The following is a 24,820-nucleotide window of genomic DNA, read 5'->3' on the forward strand; positions in this document are numbered from 1 at the left end:
TTTTTTTTCGTTCTGATTTCACATGTGTAACCTGTTGGAACATACTGTACTTACCGTAACCTTAACCGCAGGGAATATTATTCTACTGGTCTCCGAAAGTGGACTAATTCCTCGAACGTTACTTTTGCAGCTCCAAGGTGACACACGTAAGGAAGTAGTCGTTTATTGTGTACCTAAATATCTGGTTCTAGTTCAGGAGACTTAGAAGCAAACAAAGTCTTCATTCGTGAAACATTTCCCACGTAAGTTTTCCTAAAATCTACGTGACTGAAACAGCAGTTCAACCTCAGGCAGGTAGAATACAATATTGCATGCTCTCTTCTTCATGGGAAACCTCGAATTAATCCCAAACTCACGAGCTCAAGATACAAGAAGGTCATACGTAAGTCTCCAATGATTTCTACTTGCTGTTAAATTATGTTAAATGTATTCAGAATTAATACTGGTAAATTACTTCCTTTCTACTAACAATTTGAAGCAATGCTACCATTTCTTGTCACTTTCTTGATGTTACTGCAGAATAAACATTTAAATTGACGAATAAATAAATATTAGAGTAACACACAATAAAGCAAACTAATTCTGCCATGTTGACAGCACATCGGCTAAACCGTAGTGAGATAACTAGACAATCGTTACACGACGTTAAGCGCTTAATGTGCCTGTAGCAATATGAGTGTGGCCATTTCTTCCGTGAAGCCATTGTGACTGCCTCTCGTTTGGTAGTTGGGGAAAAGTTGAACGGCGTACCGAACGTGTAATTACTCGTGGTTGTGTTACTTTATGTGTGATCTCTTTATAGATCTGAAGTGGTCACAGTCAATTTGAAGTAGAAAGGGAATTGAATGTGAATGTGACACTTCAAGGCTGTGGAAAAAATTTCAGCCAGAATGATATATTCATCGGCAGTGCAAGTAAGGTAAATCACACGCCAACAACCAAGCACCAGGGTCGTTACCTAGCCGTTAAGTGACGGGACGCGTACAACAAACGCAGGGGCTACCCTGGTAACCTCTGGGTCACATGTCTCGAATTCGTGTCTCATAGGCTGTGAGAGGCTATTGTTCTGTATGTACTCAGATATATTCATTTCACACTAAAGGAACTCTCGGTACGTGTATCTGGCAAACCGTAGATGCACCCAAAACTAGAGGGCAGTGCCCGTGGATTAGTCACAGCACAACCTGAAGTGTGGTGCTCGATGGATCTTCACCCGGAAAGCCGTGGCATACACACTGAGGAGACAATAGTCAAGGAATACCTTTTAATATCTTGTCGGACCTCCTTTTGCTCGCCATAGGGCAGCAATTGGACGTGGCATGGACTCAACAAGCCGTTGGAAATCCCCTGCGGAGATATTAAATTATAGTGACTCTATAGGTGTCCGTAACTGCGAGAGAGTTACAGGTGCAGGACATCGTGCGCGAACTGGCTACTCGATTATGTCCCATATATGTTCGATGGAGTTCAGGTCGGTCCATCATTATTCGCTCGAATTGTCCAGAATGTTCTTCAAACTAAAAGCGAACAATTATGGCCTGTTGACATAGCGCAATGTCATTCATAAAAATTCCATGTTTGTTTGGATACAAAAGGTTTTCCAGCAGACGAACATAACCACTTCCAGTGAATTACCGGTTCTGTAGGACCAGAAGACATAGTACATTCCATGCAATCACAGTCCACGCTGTTACGGAACCACCAGCATCTTGCGCAGAGACTCGTTGAGTAACTTAGGTCCATGGCTTCTTGGGATCTGCGCCAGAATCGAACCCTTCTATCAGATCTTACTAACTCAAACCGGGACTCTCGGTTTTCCAGTCGCCTAGGGTCCAACAGACTCGGTCAAGAGCCCACGAGAGGCGCTGCATGCGATGTAGTACAGTTACCAAAGGCACTCGCGTCGGTCATCTGCTGCCATAGCCCATTAACGCCAGATTTCGCCGCACTGTCCTAAATAACGTGTTGGACGCACGTCCTGCTTTGATTTCTGCGGTTATTTTATGATGTGTTGCTTGTCTGTTAGCACTGACAACTCTACGCAAACACCTCTGCTCTCGGCATTTACGTTAAGGCCGTCAATCACTACGCTGTCTGTGTTGAGAAGTAATGCCTGAAAAGTGGTATTCTTAGCACACTCTTGACACTTTGGATCTCTGAGTACTGAATTCTCTTACGATTTCGGGAAAGGGGTGTCACAACATCTACCTCCAAGTACCATTCCGCTTTCAGAGTGTGTTAATTCGCGTCGTGAGAGCATTATCACGTAGTAAACATTTTCGCATGAATCACCTCTGTACAAAAAACAGATCCACCAAAGCACTGCCGTTTTACACCTTACTTCTCAGTACACTATGTATACACTGAGGAGACAGAGATCATTGCATTGCGATATGTACATATGCAGACGGCGGTAGTATCACGTACACAAGTATATAATGGTAGTGCTTTAGCAGAGTTGTCATTTGTACAAGGCGTATTCCGAAAGTAAGGTCCGATCGGTCGCGAAATGGAAACCATAGCGAAAAGCTTTGCATAGGTGTGTTTGGCAGTGTCCCTAATATGCCTATTGATCACGCCACGTCTGCCTTTCCAGCTCAGATCGCACAGTGAGCTTGTAAAGATGCCCAGAAAACAGGGTCTCCAGCGGACTACGAGTCCCCATGAGAGATTTGGCCTTATTTGATACAGCCCACACAACATAACTGTCCTGCATTCCCTTCTTCATGACAGTTCTCCACCGCAGTTTGCAGGGGCAATGAGGACTCCCCTGCAGCGTTTTCGATGAGAAGTGTTTCGCCGCTCTCCATACAGCACAGAGTTTGCTCCCTCTGATCTTCATCTCTGCTGACATAAACCACTGGCTATGAAGTCAACGTTTTGACGCAGCGTAGAAAATCGGCGAAAAGTGCAGGCGGCTGCCTTCTATGACGAGTTGGAAAGTTCGCACAACGCTACGACAAATGTCCGAGACGGATCAAATATTATGTAGAGACATTGTTGGAAGGCGTGGCTAACTATTCCAAATAAACCACTTTTGAATTTCACTGTGGTTTCCATTTCGCCACCGATCGGACCTTACTTTCGGAATACGCCTCGTACACTGGTGATTCGTGTGAAGATGTTTACGACGTTATAATGAACGCACGATGGGAGCTAGCAAGCTGTGAAAGCCGCCAAAGCACTGCCGCTTTATATCCTGAGTACGCGATGATGCCTCTGTCTGTATATGTGTGTATCGCTATCCCACGACTTCTGTCACCGCAACATATTACAACGCAGCCGAGGTTGTAGAAGCCGAGTGTCATGATGGCGCCAGTGAGTTTATTTGAGGCAGCATCGCTTTAGAAGCAGGTTCGCAACTGCATCACTTTCGCGGCTATTCTTCGTGATTATGTGATCCTGCAAGGGAAATGGCAGCACGACGCGAATTAACAGACTCCCAAACAGGAATGGTATTAGGACCTAGACGTCTGGGACATTCCATTCCTGAAATGGTTAGGGAATTCAATATTCCGAGATCCGCAGTGCCAAGAGTGTGCCGAGAGTACCAGCTTCTAGACATTACCTCTCACCATGGATAACGCAGTGACCGATGGCCTTCAGTTAATGAACGAGAGCAGCAGCGTTTGCATAAATGTGTCAGTGCTAAGACATAAGCAACAGTGATTGAAATAAGGGCAGAAATCAATGTGGGACGTACAACAAACGTATCCTTTAGCAAAGTGCCACGAAATTTGGCTTTAATGCGCCATGGCAGCAGACGACCGACGGTAGTGGCTTTGATAAACCCACAACATTGCCTGCAGCGTCTCTTCTGGTCTTGTAGCACTATTGGTTGGACCCTAGACAACTGGAAAACCGTTCGCTGCTCAGATGAGTCCCGATTTGTGACACAGACCCCCCGAAGCCGTGGATCCAAGTTGTCAACAAGGCGCTGTGCAAGCTGGTGGTGGCTCCATAAAGGTTTGGGCTGTGTTTAGATAGAATGGGCAGATCATTGACTGAAAATGGTTACGTTCGGATACTTGGGGATCATTTACAGCCATTCATAGAAGTCATGTTCCCAAACAGCTACGGACTTTTTATGGATGATAATGCCCCAGTTCACCAGGCCGCAATTGTTCGTGACTAGTTTGAAGAACTTTCGGGGCATTCGAGCGAATGATTTGTCCACCCAGATCGACCGACATGAATCACATCGAACATTTATGGGACATAATCGAGAGTTCAATTCGTACACAAAATCCTGCACCGGCAACACTGACGCCTTTATGGATAGCTTTAGAGGCAGCATGGATCAGTATTTCTGTGGTGGACCTCGACGACTTGTTGAGTCCATGCCACGTCGAGTTGCTGCGATACGGAGAACGAAAGATCTGACACGATATTAGGAAGTGTCCCATGACTTCTGTCACCTCAGTGTGCCATCGTCAGAAGGTCGGTTGGTGTTAATTATGGCAGTTTTGTGGCATACGTCTTATTTAGCCAGTATTGCCCAACCTTTTAGCTGACTTGAGGCACACTGGAAGAAGGCGTGTAGCTATGTTCAAAATGTTCTAATGTGTGTGAAATCTTATGGGACTTAACTACTAAGGTCATCAGTCCCTAAGCTTACACACTACTTAACCTAAATTATCCTAAGGACAAACACACACACCCATGCCCGAGGGAGGACTCGAACCTCCGCCGGGACTTGCCGCACAGTCCATGACTGCAGCGTCTGAGACCGCTCGGCCAATCCCGCTCGGCGTGTAGCTATGAGCCGCACATAATGTACTTAGCACTACGCACTACTAACAATAACTCCTGACAAAATAATAATGGTGCGTTGAGAAAATAACATCGTATGGCGGGAGCTTCAGATCAAAATATTCGACTTATCATAAAGTTGCATAAACTGAACTTTGTGGATTTTTTATTTACTATTATTACTATTTTTGTGTGATAGATGCTTCGTCCGGTCCCATTGATGCTTGATTGGGGTGCATGCAGCCTGCAGCCCAATTATTGGACACCCTTGATTTAAACTATTGTGTCTGATTACCTCACCAAAATGCCTCTCTGGGATTACATTATCAAATGGTTCAAATGGCTCTGAGCACTATGGGACTTAACATCTGTGGCCATCAGTCCCCTAGAACTTAGAACTACTTAAACCTAACTAACCTAAGGACATCACACACATCCATGCCCGAGGCAGGATTCGAACCTGCGACCGTAGCAGTCGCGCGATTACATTATCACCATATCCCATGTTCTTTAGTGAACTTCCTAACACTCATAAGTTATAGACATGAATATATAATTGCGACAAGTGGTGAATTACTATGGATGTAATAATATGCAAATATATTTGTGCGTACACTTCTCTAACTTTAATGAAGCACAATGGTGAGATAGTTATGGATTCTATAAATCATTAGCTTGATTTCTATCGAAATTACGTGTATGTAGATAGTTGACCAGTCATCTATACATTATTTGTAATTGTCTGCGGCTGCATGCTGGTTTATTTAAAGATTAGTGCAGTGACTTACATTTATTGGTAACCATTATTTTTCGAAAATCACGATGGATTATCATTGACGAATTGCATTGTCGCCCTTACAGGATGTCCCATCTATTGTGGCCGTTCCAATAAATATTTTATCCAGAAGTAAACTAAAAGTATATCAAGAAAATGTTGTTTATCTCCCTCGTAAACTTTAACCAGCATGCACGCAGTGGGGAGGTACCACTTGTCGGAGTTAATAGTAAGCGAACCGAAAAACAAGGTAAGGGCACCTTGGTCTTTCAGTCAACCGTCCTCCGTTGAAGGTTTATGGGAGTAGAATTTACGCCGAAGACAATAAAGTAGAAATGCTACTCGTCCATGGATAATGTACGTTTGCAGAACAGTAATTACAAAAATGTTTCCTTATTTAAAAATTTGGTACGTGTAGCAAAGTCTTGTATTGCTTTCAGACGGGGTGTTGTGAGCAGTAAAGGCAGTCCTTGATTAAAACCTGCATTATCATTAGGTAAGTGATACACTTTGTTACATTTTTTAGCAGGACGTATTTTGTTTACGAATGTGAGGCACTAGTGGTCATGTTTGCCCTGCAGAAATTTAGGTTCTATTTAGACATTAGGCCCTAAGTTGGGTACAGTTAAATAGCATGGGCCAGATTTGCCAGATGGGCGATGAATATTTCAGCCTTTTAGTTAGAGGTCAGGCATTATAAAGGAGACACACAATGCAGAAGGGTTGAGTCACATGCTGCAGAGAGATACAGAGGAAACTGAAGTTAGTGCGATAGGGCTGGATTATTAGGTGCACAGCCTGAGTGAATTTGGGGGTCTTCCTGCGATGTTTAAGGGTATTGCTAAGCTTCAAGTTGAAGATGACTGCTTGAGGGTAACCAAACAAAAAGCTGGAAAGAGGGACGTGATTAGACAGTATCCGGTAACGAAGGGAACTCTGTAGTAGCAGGCCTTGGATAGTATTACCTACGGAATTTGTACCCATGTTATTTTATTACTATAACCAGTCCCCAGTGGGGGACACTTGGAGGGCTTTAAACCACGTTTTCCCGTGCAGGAGACAAGTATGCTCTAATAAGCATGTCTGCCTTTCCGAGGTTCTCTTGATTGTTTCCCTCTAGATTCCTGACCACACAGTCTGTGATGTACTGATTAAAGTTTGGTAACATTGGTCCTTTGCCGAGAGCCAGTTTCACACAATGCCAAGGATTTAGCGTCCAGTGTTCAGACAGTTCTTGTCTGAGACAGGAATCAGGCTCTCTACCACTACAGGTCTTAACCGAACCTAAGACAGTGAAGTGTATCATAAAAAAACCTTGATTGCTTATCATCACTCTGAACACATTTAATAGTATGTAACTTTGGAGCGTCTAACATATGCTCACAAATGGGTAGGCTTCACCTCATCTACATCTACATCCATACTCCTCGAGCCACCTGAGGGTGTGTGGCGGAGGGTACCTAGAGTACCTCTATCGGTTCTATTTCAGTCTCGTATTCTTCGTGGAAAGAAGGATTGTTGGTATGCTTCTGTGTGGGCTCTAATCTCTCTGTTTTTATCCTCATGGTCTCGTCGCAAGATGGTGGTCTAGCGGTTCTGGGCGCTTAGTCCGGAGCCGCGCGACTGCTACGGTCGCAGGTTCGAATCCTGCCTCGGGCATGGATGTGTGTGATGTCCTTAGGTTAGTTAGGTTTAAGTAGTTCTAAGTTCTAGGGGACTGATGACCACAGATGTTAAGTCCCATAGTGTTCAGAGCCATTTGAACCATTTTTTTCTTCGCGAGATATTCGTAGGAGGGAGCAATATACTGCTTGACTCCTCGGTGAAGGTATGTTCTCGAAACTTCAACAAAAGCCCGTACCGAACTGCTGTGCGTCTCTCCTGCAGAGTCTTCCACTGGAGTTTATCTATCATCTCCGTAACGCTTTCGCGATTTTTAAATGATCCTGTAACAAGCGCGCTGCTCTCCGTTGGATCTTCTCTATCTCTTCTATCAACCCTAACTGGTACGGATCCCACACTGGTGAGCAGTATTCAAGCAGTGGGCGAACAAGCGTACTGTAACCTACTTCCTTTTGCTGACCTATTTTGTAGCTAAATGATAAGGGATCTATCTTTCTATGTATTCGCAGCACATTACACTTGTCTACATTGAGATTCAGTTGCCATTCCCTGCACCATGCGTCAATTCGCTGCAGATCCTCCTGCATTTCAGTACAATTTTCCATTGTTACAACCTCTCGATACACCACAGCATCATCTGCAAAAAGCCTCAGTGAACTTCCGATGTCATCCTCAAGGTCATTTATGTATATTGTGAATAGCAACGGTCCAATGACACTCCCCTGCGGGACACCTGAAATCACTCTTACTTCGGAAGACTTCTCTCCATTGAGAATGACATGCTGCGTTCTGTTATCTAGGAACTCTTCAATCCAATCACACAATTGGTCTGATAGTCCATATGCTTTTACTTTGTTCATTAAACGACTGTGGGAAACTGTGTCGAACGCCTTGCGGAAGTCAAGAAACACGGCATCTACCTGTGAACCCGTGTCTATGGCCCTCTGAGTCTCACGGACGAATAGCGCGAGCTGGGTTTCACACGACCGTCTTTTTCGAAACCCATGCTGATTCCTACAGAGTAGATTTCTAGTCTCCAGAAAAGTCATTATACTCGAACATAATACGTGTTCCTAAACTCTACAACTGATCGACGTTAGAGATATAGGCCTATAGTTCTGCACATCTGTTCGACGTCCCTTCTTGAAAACGGGGATGACCTGTGCCTTTTCCAATCCTTTGGAACGCTACGCTCTTCTACAGACCTACGGTACACCGCTGCAAGAAGGGGGGCAAGTTACATCACGTACTCTGTGTAAAATCTAACTGGTATCCCATCAGGTCCAGCGGTCTTTCCTCTTTTGAGCGATTTCAACTGTTTCTCTATCCCTCTGTCGTCTATTTCGATATCTACCATTTTTTCATCTGTGCGACAATCTAGAGAAGGAACTATAGTGCAGTCTTCCTCTGTGAAACAGCTTTGGAAAAAGACATTTAGTATTTCGGCCTTTGGTCTGTCATCCTCTGTTTCAGTACCATTTTGGTCACAGAGTTTCTGGACATTTTGTTTTGATCCACCTACCGCTTTGACATAAGACCAAAATTTCTTAGGATTTTCTGCCAAGTCAGCACATAGAACTTTACTTTCGAATTCATTGAACGCCTCTCGCATAGGCCCCCCTCACACTACATTTCGCTTCGCGTAATTTTTGTTTGTCTGCAAGGCTTGAGATGTAATAGAGCATGCAAATGGCATTTATGTTTGCTTTCAGATCTAACTCCATTTGCTAATTCGTGGTCGATTGAGGATGTGTTACCCAGGAAGAGATCCCCCAAAGAGGCAGGGGACAGATGGTATACAGGAATTTTTTGGTGGCTCATGAGCAAGGGACTTAGGCTCACAACAGTGGGAGATGCCGAAGTCCATTTTGATAGGATAGGGCTATACCGTAGGAACTTCGGTTGGCAGAGCAGAGCTCAGGTCATGTTCATGGGGAAGCTCCTCTCATGCTTTAAGGGCTCTTTCAAAATTGTTAGGTTTGCGAGTCCTGTCACAGTTATGATTAAGGATGTGTTGACAGCTAAGCAATGCAACATACACATCTCCCAGCTTAAACCAGCTTGTTAACAATGACTTGTTATTGTCTACGTGCATCTTAGGTTGTTGCCACTGGTTATTTACTCTTTTGCTGTGTTTTAGTGGTGTCACTTTCTTCTTCTGCTCTTGGGGGAGGAGGCAAAAGATTTTTGTGGGTAGGGGGTGTTATGGGGGTGACTGAGCTGTGTTGATTAGCATGGTCGCTTTAACCGCTTCCAGAGAGTCACTTTGTATGGAGTGTCATTCTGACATCACAAAAGCGTGGATGGTGCTGGCATGTAATTGCTGTGAGCGACACTATGGCCAAGATGGTATGGACGATTGTCAGTGGACTAGTCAGTTGCTGCCCAGAGAGAAGCGAGCGAGTTCTGGTGGAGGCATGAGCGGGGTAGTAGAGATGTTTGGGTGCTGCAGCACTGTAAGCTGGGTGTTATTACATTCGGCGTGGGGCATCGTCAGCGTGTGTATACAACAGCGAGGTGAAGCAGTTTATGTCTTGTGTGGCTGGACAGACAGCATTCCCAGTGGAAGTGAAGAAAGAGGCTTATGCGTATTAAGGGAATCACTGCCTGAGTGCTTTTGTCGCTGAAAGTTTCATGCTGGTGGTTCAGTGGTTTCCAGGCAGCGGACTGAGTCTGTTCGTTAGACACATATTCAGCACGGAAATCCATAGTTGTTACCTGACAAGCTTTGGTCACATGTTAATGGAACATAAGTGTGTGTGTGTGTGTGTGTGTGTGTGTGTGTGTGTGTGTGTGTGTGTGTATCTGCTGTGCGCGAGAGCAGTTCTACTTGTTAACCACACACTAGAGACTGATTAATTGTGTTCATCCTAACCACATGGTGAGCATGACTCAGCTGTTAATTCACTTCTGCTTAGAATTTTGTTACTTTATCCATGTGAATAATCAGTGGTTTGTGTTATTGTACAAGAATTTACTAAGAAATATCCGTAGGCAGCTTAGTAGAGAGTTGTGTTTTACTGCTGAAGTTGTCTGAAGTATTATGACTGGTTATCACCACGGGCCAATGATTCTAAATTATTAACGATGTTGGCCAGGTTCTGTTTATTGGGGAAATGTTGGATTTTACTTTTTAATAACGTTTTAATGATACATAGTGTGAAACACTCTTTAAGGATCTTTACAGGTTACAGAAATATTTTGTTTTAGCAAATGCTTATTTCCATTCTTCTGATGTTAAACAAAATAAAATTATTAAATTATGCTCCACTTCTGCAGAACCCACAGGGCTGATCCACTCCAACTAAATCCTACCCTATACCAATTACTAATTCACTGAAAAGTATTATTGACAGCTTTTTGTCTCTGCTACCAGTTTAACTGCAATGGTTGTATCATCTGAAAAAAGTACCTACAATGTTTGTGTCGACATCGGTAACTATCATAATAAAATCAGGATAAGATGGAAACTTATCACCAACACATATGCTGTTCTGGATGGAAAGATATTAAATACACGGCGAGGGTGCAACCAACGTCATGCAAATGATGTCAGGGTTGACTCTGACGTCTTTATACAGTACTAATAATGCCTTTCTACCATCTTGGGCGCTGAATGACCATATAAGTCCATGTAACATGGAAATGGGATTGCTGTGTTTGTCAGGTGTATTTTGTGTATTGGGGTTATTGTGCATCAGACTAGTTGGAAATTACCTTCTGTTCGTAATAGAATTGGCAAATGTGATAGTACGTTCTCCCAGTAATGAAATGCACATTTTTATAAGCAGCTAACGGCAGCTTAATAATGCAAAAGTTACCTTACAATGACAAAAGCTAGATTTTTTTTTTCTTTTGTGTGTAGTTATAGCTGTATGACAGGTGGGCGCCAATTTATGCAGTTACAAATAATACACTTTCCTCAGGCACTCCTCTCCTCCATTATGTTAGTGTCTCTTACATTACACGGGTTGTCACTCGACTAGTTTCTGCTGCATGGAAGAGCCGCGCTTTGATTTCTTTGAACCGCCCCCGTCATTCCTCCCGTAGGCCCTGCGAACAATATCACTCGAAACACTGAGCGCCTCGCGTTACCTTCCACCAGATTAAACGTTCTGCGGGAGTAGGGAGGGATGTTTTGCGGGAGATCTCAGGCTTTACTCTCGCGGGCTTCCGTTTATTCCGCCAGAGGCATTGCAGTGGAGGGGCGCCTGCGAGATGCCGCCCCGGCAAACAGAGAGACAGTGGCGCGGGCGCCGTTAGAGGCAGGCGGGCGAGCTGCGCTATTGCCTGCCATGTTCATTTGGTATGCGCGTACGCGGAACGCGCCGCCGTCGCCTCCAAATACAATCAACGTGGGTAGTAGAGACGTAAGTAGCTGAGGCAGAGGCGGCGGGGGTGGACCTGTAAGCTGCGGGGTGTGGGTTGCGCAGCAAGCTCAATCGACCTCTGCTAAGCACTTGGTGTGCGCCGTGTCTCCGGCAAAAGCCGATCTTACGTTATCTGGTGAAGAAACTAAGGATAGCATCCTCGTAAGCGGTACAAGGAAAAACTTGTAGGGGATCTGGGACCCAAACGTTCTGGGAAAATCGGACTGCTCTTTAAAAAGTTAGGATATGCAACTGCGTAGCCGCGCGAGATTAGCCGAGCGGTCTGAGGCGTTGCAGTCGTGGACTGTGCGGCTGGTCCCGGCGGAGGTTCGAATCATCCCTCTGGCCTGGGTGTGTGTGTTTGTCCTTAGGATAATTTACGGACTCATGACCTTAGCAGTTAAGTCCCATGAGATTTCACACACAGTTTTGAACAACTGCGTATGTATACAGGGTATACAAACAAATGTGACTCGTATTCCTACAGAAGGCAGGTACTATTGACCAAAACTAGATGACAGTTTCATTTAATTATATGTCAAGACTCTAATACCTGTTGCAATTTGTGCTCTATTACTTATGATGCATTATGTGAAGTGTTCAGTAGTGTAGACCATCTGACTGTTGCAGTAAATTAACACACTATGCATATACAATTTGTACAGAATCCAGACGGCAGTTATAAGAGTCGAGGGGCATGAAAAGGAAGCAAGTGGTTGGCAAGGGATTGAGACATGGTTGTAGCCTATCCCCGATGTTATTCAATCTGTATATTGAGCAAGCAGTAAAGGAAACAAAAGAAAAATTCTGAGTAGGAATTAAAATCCATGGAGAAGAAATAAAAACTTCGAAGTTCGCCGATGACATTGTAATTGTGTCAGAGACAGCAAAGGACGTGGAAGAGCAGCTGAACGGAATAGACAGTGTCTTAAAAGGAGGATATAAGCTAAACATCAGCAAAAGCAAAACGAGGAGGATAATGGACTGTAGTCGAATTAAATCGGGCGATGCTGAGGGAATTGGATTAGGAAATGACACACTTAAAGTAATAAAGGAGTTTTGCTATTTGTGGAGCATAGTAGAGAGGATATAAAATGTAGACTGGCAATTGCAAGGAAAGCGTTTCTGAAGAAGAGAAATTTGTTGACATCAAGTATTGATTTAAGTGTCAGGAAGTCGTTTCTGAAAGTATTTGTATGGAGTGTAGCCATGTATGGAAGTGAAACATGGACGATAAATAGTTTATACAAGATGTGAATAGAAGCTTTCGAAATGTTGTGCTACAGAAGAATGCTGAAGATTGGATGGGTAGATCACAAAACTAATGAGGAGGTATTGAACAGAATTGGAGAGAAGAGAAAATTGTGGCACATCTTGACTAGAAGAAGGGATCGGTTGGTAGAGCATACTCTGAGGCATCAAGGGATCACCAATTCAGTATTGGAGGGCAGCGTGAAGGGTAGAAATCGTAGAGGGAGACCAAGAGATGAATACATTAAGCAGAATCAGAAGGATGTAGGTTGCAGTAGGTACTGGGAGATGAAGAAGCTTGCACAGGATAGACTAGCATGGAGAGCTGCATCAAACAAGTCTCTGGACTGAAGACCACAACAACAACATACATGTGTAAATAGATGTCGTTTCTCAAGCGATCAGTATCAAATCATGTGCTGGAATTATCTGCGACAGACACATAGGGCCACAGTGCATGTTGTCCCAAAAAATGAAAGACTTGTTTTTTTAATGCATAGGCCCTCAGTTTATTTAAACGATGTCAAAACCATTGAAAATAAAATTTCAGGAATGTATGATGTCGGCTGCCGGTGCCGACTTGTACCGAAACATATAAGGTTGTCAGTACTTGCTAAGCAAAGCGAATGTGCGTTCCCGCGTCGATATGTTTCAAAACTTGTCAGTAAACGTATTGTTGTCAGTCAGGGAACTCGTCACTGGAAATACGTAGGAGCTCTTAAAAGCGTATTTTTAATAGGTGCCGTAAAATATCAAACAAAGTGTTCAAAACTGCTAATGACAAGTTCTGGAAGTTATATTTTATAATAGCTGTGAAGTGAATTTAATAGTCGTGATAATGCTAAACTCACTAATCGCGAATGTATTATCTTTTGGGAAAAGGCGCTTAAACCGATCTAATCCGTGCGTAATTGTATGAAAAAACTAGGGAACCAGTGTTAAGGTTGGTTCATAAAAAATGAACAAAAAACATATTTGAGCGGTGCCGACAAGAGTTTGTGAACAAGGTACATAATTTTTTTGACATTGCACGTGCCAACGCACTTCAGTTAAAGCAATGAAATGAATACAGTATCCTCTTACATCGAGAGAGAGAGGGTGGTCGGCCTGGTCAATTAGCAGGACTGGACAAAATCTGGCTAATAAAGAGGAAAGGTCTCGCTTCAAAAATACTGAGGAAGAAAAGCAGCGTGAAACATTCTTCCATGCCATTTCCTTCAACATGATCTGATGAACCGTCACAAGACGACTCATTCTTGATTCTAAGGAAAATGACAGGCGTTTACAAAATTTCCCAACTGTGATAGAGAACATACGACCTGGGGTCAGCAAAACAAATACGCAGAAAAATTTCATTACTTCAAAATTAGTATCTACGGCAGATTGGTTTTATTTAAATATAAGAGATTCAGTATTTATTCTTGAAGCTGTCACAGAGGCTCTTGGCTGTAGTACTGATGAATTTCCTAGTATGTTCTTGATTCAAAGAATTCGTACGGAAAACGGAAAAAGCGTGCGAAAATTATAAGAGATAAATTTCAAAACGAGGTTTCCAGTTGTTGTGTCTGTTCACTGTGATGGCAAACTGTCGCCTGTTTTACGTGATCGGAGATCAGAAGAACGTCATCTTCCGATAGTTATTTCATATGGAAATAAGGAACAGCCTATTGATGTGCCGAGGTTAGAAAGTTCTTCAGGGTAGGAACAGGCGAAGACGGTTTGGATTGTGATTGTAGATTCGAATCTCGAAGATAAAGTTCAGTGTCTTTCCTGTGATACTACGGTTTCAAATACAGTTTATATCAATAGTGCCTGTGTGCTACCTGAACAAAAACGTAATAGGAATCTTCTGATTTTTTTTACCATCATACGTGAATGAATTGGTGTTAAAAAACGTGTTCAAAGTAAAACTCACTCAAGTAACAACAATCCCTGATATTCCACTCTTCAAAAACTTCCAGATAACTGGAAAGATGTCGATCCTGATCAAACACTGTGCTATAAAGAAAATCTCGCATTGCACCTAACTGCTTCCGAAATTGACAGTCTGCTTGAGTTTTACCGAACTGAATGGACCAAAGAAATGGTCAGTCATGACTATCGAGGGTTGATATTCTTAGGTAGGATTCACAGAGAAAAGATTCGACCTCCAGGTGCCATGCACCAAGTTCGATGGATGGCGAGTGCTATTTCTTTCCTTAAAGTATCATAACTTTGCGCTCAGTTCAAAATTCCAGCAAGGATAAGCCAGTGCTATTAGACGTTTGCCTGTTTATCGTGAGTCCTACGTCAAGCCATAGCTCCCACGTAATTTAGCAGTAAAAGCAGACATACAAAAATACTTATATTAGCAGCTCAAAAGCAGCTTTACAGAAGATAAGCCAGCATTTATGGTATATGAATGATGAAGTTTCTGTCATGTCACCGTTTGACGATAATGTGGATCTAGGAAATAAAGTAAATATGGTTGGAAATTTAACGAAAGCTAATTTATCCCCCGTCCTAAATGTTACATCCCATCGAAGGCGGAACCTTGCGCTCCACCGAATGGCAAGATGAATAAGTAAATACAGAAATAGTTGTCGGTTTACATCACAATTTTGTTAACTCACATTCTTTTTTAAACGATGGAGTACTGCTTCATTTCAATCAGAAAGAAGTCAATGTTCGATGGGCTAATAAGTGTTGACAGTTTTGTCGACGAATGTCCTACCACGGTGTCAAATAACGCTTCGTTTTAAGCAGCCAGAAAGAAAATTTCAACACTGAGCTTCCAGAGTGGTTAAGCTGGTACAAAACTGTTGAGGAGTAACAAAAGCAATTTTTGCTACGTTGCGTAAAGAACATCGGAGGATTTATGTTGACTGCATAAAGCAAACTTTGAAAAGAAAATTTAAGAAATAATGTCGTATGCATGTCGAACAGTAAGTAATCACGATTTGAGGGTACTGATGTTTTATTTATTAAGTAAATATTTTGTGCCAAAATCATTCCATACTCACTCAGTACACATATCCGTGTTCTGATGTCTGGCATCCAATCGACACGTGTTATTATAATTTAACTGCATTAACATCTAATACGTGATTAAAGGAAATAGGAGTAACCCATTGAATTAGAGACCTATATCACTGACCTCAATTTGCAGTACGATTTTGGAGCATATACTGTATTCGAACATTATGAATTGCCTTGAAGAAAAGACTTACTGATACATAACCAACACGGATTCAGAAAATGTCGTTCTTGTGCAACACAGCTAGCTCTTTATTCCCATGAAGTAATGAGTGCTGTCGACAAGGGATCCCAGATCGATTCCATATTCTTAGATTTCCAGAAGGCTTTTGATACCGTTCCTCACAAGCGACTATTAATCAAACTGTGTGCATATGGAGTATCGTCTCAGTTGTGTGACTGAATTCATGATTTCCTCTCAGAGAGGTCACAGTTCTCAGTGATAGACGGTAAATCATCGAGTAGAACAAAAGTGATATCTGGCGTTCCGCAAGGTAGTGCCACAGGCCCTCTGCTGTTCCTGATTTACATAAATGATCTAGGTGATAATCTGAGCAGCCCTCCTATCTAAGGGCTGTCAAATCGACTAAATACCTAGGAATTACAATTACGAGCAGCTTAAATTGGAAAGACCACATAGATAATATTGTGGGAAAGGCGAAACAAACACTTCGCTTTGTTGGCCGAACACTTGTAAGATGCGACAAACCCACTTAAGAGACACCTTACATTACACATGTCTGTCCTCTGCTGGAATATTACTGCGCTGTGTGGAATCTTTGCCAGGTAGGATTGACGGAGGATATCGAAAAAGTGCAAAGAAGGGCAGCTCGTTTCATGTTATGGCGCAATAGGGGTGAGAGTGTTACTGATATGATACGCGAGTTGGGGTGGCAGTCACTGAAACAAAGGGGATTTTCTTTGTGGCGAGATCTATTTACGAAATTTCATTCACTAACTTTTCTCTTCCGAGTGCGTAAATATTTTGTGGACACCCACATACGTAGGGAGAAATAATAATAAAATAAGAGAAATCAGAGCTCGAACGGAAAGATTAAGTATTCGTTTTTGCCACGCGCCATTCGAGAGTGGAATGGTAGAGAAGTAGTATGAAAATGGTTCGATGAATCCTCTGTCAGGCAGTTAAGTGTGAATTGCAGAGTAACAATGTAGATGTAGATGTTAAGGTCAAATAGAAAAAAAACAGAGGGTATGCATATTTGATTTCGTGAAAAAAATGTCTCACGTATTTCAGGACACGGTAGGCCACAAATTTTGCCAAACAGATTTAACAAGTGTTGTGTCTCACCGAACTGTGCACCTGAATTACTAGCCCTATGGAGAACGTTGCTCTTGTACAAAGACAATTGCTGTGGCTCATGCATGACGGGGAACCACCCAGTTTCCTGCGGGACGCGTGACAGTATTTCACCACAGTGTTCCATGGGCGATGAACTGCTCGCGGAGATGTGTGTAACATGGCGTTTCCGTTTACCGGACATGAGTCCATTGGATATCTGGCTGTGGGGATATTTACATGCACTAGCGTATGCCCAACTCATGGACGATATGCAGAGGCCACAGGAGAGCGTGACCAAAGCATATGACGCAATTCAATTGGGTCAGGTTTGTTTGAAAGACTGCGTGATTCACGAAGAAGGGCTGAAGGATGTGTCAGGATGGCCGGTAACCACGTGCAGCAATGGCTGTAACGTCTGCTTCTACGTAACAGTCATTTGGTAATGAGAGGACAGATTGTCGCATATATAAGTAGGTGTCGGTTTCCGTACGTACCGTATTTGGATATTTTCTGCTGGTGGTGAGTACAGGATATTGACAATTTTTTAAACGTCTTGTATATGTTTCCAACTCCTCTGTGTAGAAGACGATCAGAAGAAGAGTATGCAGTGTATTTTCTTTTCACACTACCAGAATCTGAATGTTTCCGAACGTCCAGCCTACTGCAGCTGTTTCTCAATAAAAGACTTGGAGACGTGTGACTGCATCATAATGTAAACTGTCCCAACGTTTCTCTTAATCGTCCTTACGGCCTTCCGTATACAGACCGTTCTATAGTTAAGAAATTTTTATCACCTGCAGGTAACCGTGCTTGTTATAACCGTTAAACCTCTTTTTGATTTCAGACACGGTCAGACATTGACATATGATATGCCTGTGTAACTGAGGAATACATTGTGGTACCTGTATTCTACCGAGATGTAAACTGAGTAAAAGAATCAGATGTCCTAGCTGTTACAATTTCTCTGTTATCTGGCAAAAAATTCGTAACTATCGTTTCGTATTGAAACAATTTCTGTTGCTAGAATAAATGATATTAAAGAGGACAGCACAAAGTTACCAACCAGTAACAGACAATTTTTTAACGAACTGACGTGTAACCTTGTTGCACTGTGGAATAACATCAGAACGTAATTGTGGATCAGTCGGTAAGTCGTTCTTCTGCAGGATGAGTTAATAACCATAAAACAAGGAATGCGATCGTCCAGTCTGTAGACATTTATATTCAGTGGAAATTGTTGAGAGTACCTAACAACAGAGATCTTGGTTGGCTCTGAGAAGTTCAAGAAAAGGACGAAGTTGGTGGGAGGAGGGGGGGAGGGTCAAGGCCGGAATTCTAACAGCATGGCGTCGTTGATTGCGTTACATCGGCAGCACGCGGCTCGAGATGCTTACTACGCACCAGCAGCACATTGTCGTGGCGCAACATGGCTGCTGCCGATATGAATTTACACAAGACTGGTTCGAAGGTGATGTATTCCAGATCATGTCAATATACATGGCAGCAAATTGCACACTATCACCTTAAGATCTGTCACGTAGTTATACTGCCTCAGGTCTGCAACGGACTGGGGGTCGGTGAGCATCTCATCGTAGTTTTATTAACTCCGGGGCAGCACAGCAGCGGAAACACTCCTGGAGAATATAGTCCCTACAGCCAACTTGATTCGTGGGGGTGGGGGGCGGGGGGACTTGCGATGGCTGTTCCTGCGGATTTTAGTGGCATGGGTGGCACGAGCTTCTTGAGGTTGGGCAACCTGTCGTGGCACAGGCATAATCGCCGCGCGACAAAACTGTCTACATATGGAATGGCGTGCCTACAGCCCTAATACATTGGCGAAAAAAGTCGCAACACCAAAAAATTATAAATGTAGCATAACGAATTTTGGGGTATAAGTTTGACTAGGTAACATATTTAAGTGACTAACATTGGAAGCTCATAGGTTAATTTCAGTGCTAGATATGTCATTGAAAATGTGGAAAGCTGGTACAATAATAACCTGTGTAACATCCAGAATGTTGACTGCAAGCATGCAAATATGTATGCAATGTGTTGTACAGGTGTCGGATGTCAGTTTGTGGGGTGGAGTTCCATTCCTGTTGCACGTGGTCGGCCTATACAGCGACGGTAAATGCTGTCTGTGGATGACGCTGGAGTTGTCGTCTGATGACGTACCATATGTGCTCGATTGGATACAGATCTGGTCATCGAGCAAGCCAAGGCAACATGTGGACATTCTGTAGAGCACGTCGGGCTACAACAACGGTACGTGGGCGAGCGTTATCCTGTTGGAAAACACCCCCTGGTATGCTGTTCATGAATGGCATCTCAACAGGCCTAATCGCGAGTCTGACGTACAAATTTCTATATACAATCCGTGGGATGACCATGAGAGTCCTCCCGCTGTCACACGAAATCGCACTCCAGACCATAACTCCGAGTGTATGTCCGGTGCGTCTAGCTCACAAGCAGGTTGGTACAGGCCCTCTATTGGCCTTCACCTATCCAACACACTGCCATCACTGACACCGTTGAAGAAGCAGCTTTCATCAGAAAACACAACAGACTTCTACCTTGACCTCCTCCAACAGGTATCGCCTAACGCCACTCAAGTCACAAATGGCGGTGGTTTGTGGTCAGTGGAATGCACACTACAGCGCGTCTGGCTCTGAGCTGTCCTTGAAGTAACCGATTTGCAACAGTTCATTGTGTCACTGTGGCGCTAATTGATTCTCAAACTGCTGCTGTAAATGCAGTGTGCAAGAGCCATACGCCGAAAGGTACCAAACCTTACTGATTAATTTATCTGGTCGGAAGATATTAATAATAATCCGTCGCACCATCTGATGCTACTGTATGCAGGCAACACATCGACATCGATGTGTCTAGATGGCTGAGGAAAATTCATATTAATGTATAAATACGCGGATTACGTTTTTCCGCTTGTAAATCAAATAATGCAGTAGATCTGCAATTACCGTCACTGTAATAGTAATTACGTATACTGTGTTACTCTGAGGCTGTAAACATGATTATCCTGCCGTTACACTATCTTTGTATAGGATGTCTGTGCGCAGCTGCTGAGGCCTCTCCACGTGTGTGACACAGCACAAAAAGTGTCAGGTTTATAGTCATCTGAGACGCTCGAAACAGTTTCGTGAACACATAGTTCTCGTTCGGTCTGTGAGGCGTGGTGCCATTGAATTAGTAGACTGTTCTGTCTGGCGCCACTGGCTCCAGTGTAGTATCGACTATCCCTCTTGCGGGCCCATTGCCAATATCTATAAGGAAGAGTTCGTATCTGTGGGTTGTGGCCTTTGAAGGTCTTTGCTTGCTGTTGTACATATGGGGTTCGCTGGCCGGAGATGGAGGCACGAAATTGGGGATTGGCGGTAGCGTCGCGACAAGAGATGGTCACGAGGTCCGAGCGGCCGAAGCCACGAGCGGCGCAGAGCGAAGATACCGGAGTACTTCACCGGGGTCAGCGTCGACTACAAGCAGCAGGCCGACATTGCGTCGGTTGTTTTGCAACAGTCGTGTCGTACGACGGCTCGTGGCCTGGCTGCCCTCTTCTACCTGGCCTTCATCGGCACCACCCAGTAACCGCTACAACAACGAACCGTGGATCCATGGAAAAGCTTGCTGATAAAGGGGAGTAACATACTGTAATCCTCGTGATGATTTGTTTCTTTGTCTCCTTGCCCTCATTATTATTTTCTGGTTTGTACCCGAACCTCAGAGATTTTACAATTTTGCTCGTGATTATAGGCAGTAGTATTGTACCAAGACGCTAGTTGAGGTTCGAAATTTTGTCCCGCTATTATATTACCTTTCTTTTGTGGTTTCTACCGATTCATTAATGTTCTAATGAATCAGCTCTTGGTCGTAAATACAGCCGGAACAATTGTTGTAAGGAACAGGTTGCCGTTACGCAAAAGAGGGACCTTGTGGTTAGATTTAGCTGTTAACCAGTTCAGTTCTTTGACTGTAATTGCATTTTTCAGTCGTTAGTTATAATCTGCATAACCTTTCGTACTAAGCTGTTCGTTTCTGTGTTTGTAAGGCCGGGTCGCTGTTGATGTATTTTTGGTGGGTCTTGTGGTTCCGCTCAGTGACTTCAGTTGTAATAAGTGTTCACAAGTAATGTTTTAAGACGTTCCTTCAGAGCGGTCTAAATAACTGACAGTCAGTTTAACTTTGAAAATACACTCCTGGAAATTGAAATAAGAACACCGTGAATTCATTGTCCCAGGAAGGGGAAACTTTATTGACACATTCCTGGGGTCAGATACATCACATGATCACACTGACAGAACCACAGGCACATAGACACAGGCAACAGAGCATGCACAATGTCGGCACTAGTACAGTGTATATCCACCTTTCGCAGCAATGCAGGCTGCTATTCTCCCATGGAGACGATGGTAGAGATGCTGGATGTAGTCCTGTGGAACGGCTTGCCATGCCATTTCCACCTGGCGCCTCAGTTGGACCAGTGTTTGTGCTAGACGTGCAGACCGCGTGAGACGACGCTTCATCCAGTCCCAAACATGCTCAATGGGGGACAGATCCGGAGATCTTGCTGGCCAGGGTAGTTGACTTACACCTTCTAGAGCACGTTGGGTGGCACGGGATACACGCGGACGTGCATTGTCCTGTTGGAACAGCAAGTTCCCTTGCCGGTCTAGGAATGCTAGAACGATGGGTTCGATGACGGTTTGGATGTACTGTGCACTATTCAGTGTCCCCTCGACGATCACCAGTGGTGTACGGCCAGTGTAGGAGATCGCTCCCCACACCATGATGCCGGGTGTTGGCCCTGTGTGCCTCGGTCGTATGCAGTCCTGATTGTGGCGCTCACCTAAACGGCGCCAAACACGCATACGACCATCATTGGCACCAAGGCAGAAGCGACTCTCATCGCTGAAGACGACACGTCTCCATTCGTCCCTCCAATCACGCCTGTCGCGACACCACTGGAGGCGGGCTGCACGATGTTGGGGCGTGAGCGGAAGACGGCCTAATGGTGTGCGGGACCGTAGCCCAGCTTCATGGAGACGGTTGCGAATGGTCCTCGCCGATACCCCAGGAGCAACAATGTCCCTAATTTGCTGGGAAGTGGCGGTGCGGTCCCCTACGGCACTGTGTAGGATCCTACGGTCTTGGCGTGCATCCGTGCGTCGCTGCGGTCCGGTCCCAGGTCGACGGGCACGTGCACCTTCCGCCGACCACTGGCGACAACATCGATGTACTGTGGAGACCTCACGCCCCACGTGTTGAGCAATTCGGCGGTACGTCCACCCGGCCTCCCGCATGCCCACTATACGCCCTCGCTCAAAGTCCGTCAACTGCACATACGGTTCACGTCCACGCTGTCGCGGCATGCTACCAGTGTTAAAGACTGCGATGGAGCTCCGTATGCCACGGCAAACTGGCTGACACTGACGGCGGCGGTGCACAAATGCTGCGCAGCTAGCGCCATTCGACGGCCAACACCGCGGTTCCTGGTGTGTCCGCTGTGCCGTGCGTGTGATCATTGCTTGTACAGCCCTCTCGCAGTGTCCGGAGCAAGTATGGTGGGTCTGACACACCGGTGTCAATGTGTTCTTTTTTCCATTTCCAGGAGTGTATTAATAGCCAACTGTCACCAGGGCTTTAGCCAGAATAAAATTGACAGAAGGGAGGGGTTGGGATCCAGTCGCACCTTCGTAGCCGATTGAAACTAAGCAGTTGGTTTCTTTGAAGTAAGCCTTATCATTGTCATATTGTTTGCTAATCTGTTTAACATTTAATCACAGGTGCTCATCTTAAATCTAAACCTTTCGACACACAGCCTTCAAATTACAAGTTAAGTTTTCTGTTTTGAGTAACTGAGTCACTTTTGTCATAAATGGTGCTCATATAATTTTCCATGTGTTGCAGAAGCGTGTTTAATAAGACTGTGTCCAGTGCGGTAGTAAACACCGCTGTTTTACCCAGTAACGGGCGGGCTGCAGGTCCTGCCGTCTTGTGATCATTGTCACATTGCTTGCTGTTTTGCAATACAGCACTTCAGATTTCTTTTGCAAAGATTAAAGCTTATTCAACTCAAGGTTTAAGGTCAAAAGAAATACTATAATTTGTTCATTTTGTTAAAGGAAATTTTATGTTTAACTGCTTCGACTATCTGTTAAACACAGTTCATATATTGTTAAATACACAGGTTGTGTGAGAAGGAAATTATATTGGTGGGTCCTCACTTCCACGTTTTCCTTGATTCCAGTAAGTTCCATGTATCAGTCTGAAAGGAAATTCGTTTTAAATTTACTTTTGTATGCTTACATTCTGTAGGTGGGAAGTGGTAAATAAAGGCTCACACCGCAAAGTGTCACGCAAAAAGGCCAGAAAGGGATCAGTCGAGGAACCTGACGGAGATGTGTTTTCCGTAACAATCTGTCCTATCTCAGCTTGAATGAGGCGGTCACATGGTCTCGATTAAGATCTGCTGGAAGTGATCACAAGTCGTTGCAAAGAAACCGAGTCATCTTATCGTACGACATGAGCCCTCAATGAGAAGAGATTACGATAAACAAAAATTGCGCAAGAAATATGTTATTAGCACGAGAGTGAAAGTCGTGAGTCAACCTAGTATTCCCGACACTTGGAAATGGACCGTTTTCTCAAAGGGATGTAAAATAACTGATATAAAATGCAGTAGGAAGCATTAAGCAGTCAGATGTTGTAGTCGAAAGTGAATATTTTGTTACATGAGAACAAATATATAACAAGATAAATTTTACATAAGAGCACCGAAGACCTTCTGATCGTAAACCATTTCTGAGATATCGGCAGAGTGCTAGATATTTACTTTAGAATGTGAGGAGTGATAAATTATTTTTAAAAACTTACAGTGCCCACGGCTCTGAATTTTTGGAAAATAAAAATACTGTTAATACGGACTTGTTTACGTCATTCTGATTATTTCTTACGTTATGTATACTTCGGTATATTGTGCTCTTATACTTTTATTCATTTTTTAATAAGGTTTAGGTAGATGGCCGGACTGTGACTTAGAGTGTGCAGAATGTGTTAATAATTTTAGGAAGTGATTTCCATCAATTGTAACTCTCCTTTTGAAGTGTATGACACACACAGCTTTATTTATAGTCATCCCGGTAGAAAAAGATTAAATATTAATCACACCGAAACATTTAGAGCATGAGACGAAGTTCCAGTTAATGTCCAGTTCCATTACTCTGCCGTCTGAATGACAGGCCTGTCCCTGGCCCCATATGGCGTAGGCCAAGCACCGGGTGTTATTCCTGCGAAGCCTGTCGGTATTTATATCTGATGCCTTTCTGGTAGGTTTATCATGTGGTGATACGAAACACACATCTGCTAGATACGATAGCTGGCTAGTAGTGCTGTTCTAGGTGTCCAGGCAGGGTGGTATTGCACGATGTATGGGTCTTCGGCGTTTTCTTCTTCATTCTCCTTTTCTTCGACATCTGTTACGGTAGCTTCTTCTTCTTGCATACCCTCAGTCGTCTCAAGGATGTTCTCATACATTTCGGTGATGAGTTTCCACTGCACTGGAATGAAAAGAGTTTCTGGGGAAGAATACCGAGCAGTTTCAAAGGCTGCTCGAGGGTGAAGAAGAAGAGCACATGGGGGTGGGGAGGTTTAGGATGATTAGGGGGGTCAGAACGGGTAAGGGTTATTGGAGTCGGGCTATGTGTCCAGCATGGAACCACC

Source organism: Schistocerca americana, chromosome 6, assembly GCF_021461395.2.
Source record: "Schistocerca americana isolate TAMUIC-IGC-003095 chromosome 6, iqSchAmer2.1, whole genome shotgun sequence".
NCBI lineage: Eukaryota > Metazoa > Arthropoda > Insecta > Orthoptera > Acrididae > Schistocerca > Schistocerca americana.